The following is a 1,075-nucleotide window of genomic DNA, read 5'->3' on the forward strand; positions in this document are numbered from 1 at the left end:
ATTAAGGATGTTGAACATTTTTTTCAAGTGCTTTTCAGCCCTTTGGTATTCCTCAGTTGAGAATTCTTTGTTTAGCTCTGTACCACATTTCTTAATGGGGTTATTTGAATTTCTGGAGTCCAGCTTCTTGAGTTTTTTAATATATATTGGATATTAGTTCCCTATCTCATTTTGGATTGGTAAAAAATCCTTTCCCAATGGTTGGTGGCCTTTTTGTCTTATTGAAAGTGTCTTTTGCCTTACGGAAGCTTTGCAATTTTATGAGGTGCCATTTGTCAATTCTTGATCTTATAGCACAAGCCATTGCTGTTCTGTTTAGGAATTTTTCCCCTGTGCCCATATGTTCAAGGCTTTTCCCCACTTTCTCCTCTATAAATTTCAGTGTCTCTGGTTTTATGTGGAGTTCTTTGATCCACTTAGACTTGAGCTTTGTACAAGGAGATAAGAATGAATCAATTTGCATTCTTCTACATGCTAACCGCCAGTTGTGTCTGTACCATTTGTTGAAAATGCTGTATTTTTTCCACTGGATGGTTTTAGCTCCTTTGTCAAAGATCAAGTGACTATAGGTTTGTGGATTCATTTCTGGGTCTTCAATTCTATTCCATTGATCTACTTGTAATCAGTAACATCATGAAATTTTGATGGGGATTGCATTGAATCTGCAGATTGCTTTCAGCAGGATACCAATTTTGACTATATTAATCCTGCCAATCCATGAGCATGGGAAATCTTTCCATTTTCTGTGATCTTCTTTAATTTCTTTCTTCAGAGACTTGAAGTTCTTATCATACAAATCTTTCACTTCCTTACTTAGAGTCACACCGAGGTATTTATATGATTTGTGACTATTGTGAAGGGCATTGTTTCCCTAATTTTTAAAAAAATATTTTTATTAGGTATTTTCCTCATTTACATTTCCAATGCTATCCCAAAAGTCCCCCATACCCTCCCACCCACTCCCCTACCCACCCACTCCCACTTCTTGGCCCTGGCTTTCCCCTGTAATGGGGCATATAAAGTTTGCATGTCCAATGGGCCTCTCTTTCCAGTGATGGCCGCCTAGGCCATCTTT

This window comes from Mus caroli, chromosome 13 (assembly GCF_900094665.2).
Source record: "Mus caroli chromosome 13, CAROLI_EIJ_v1.1, whole genome shotgun sequence".
Taxonomy (NCBI): domain Eukaryota; kingdom Metazoa; phylum Chordata; class Mammalia; order Rodentia; family Muridae; genus Mus; species Mus caroli.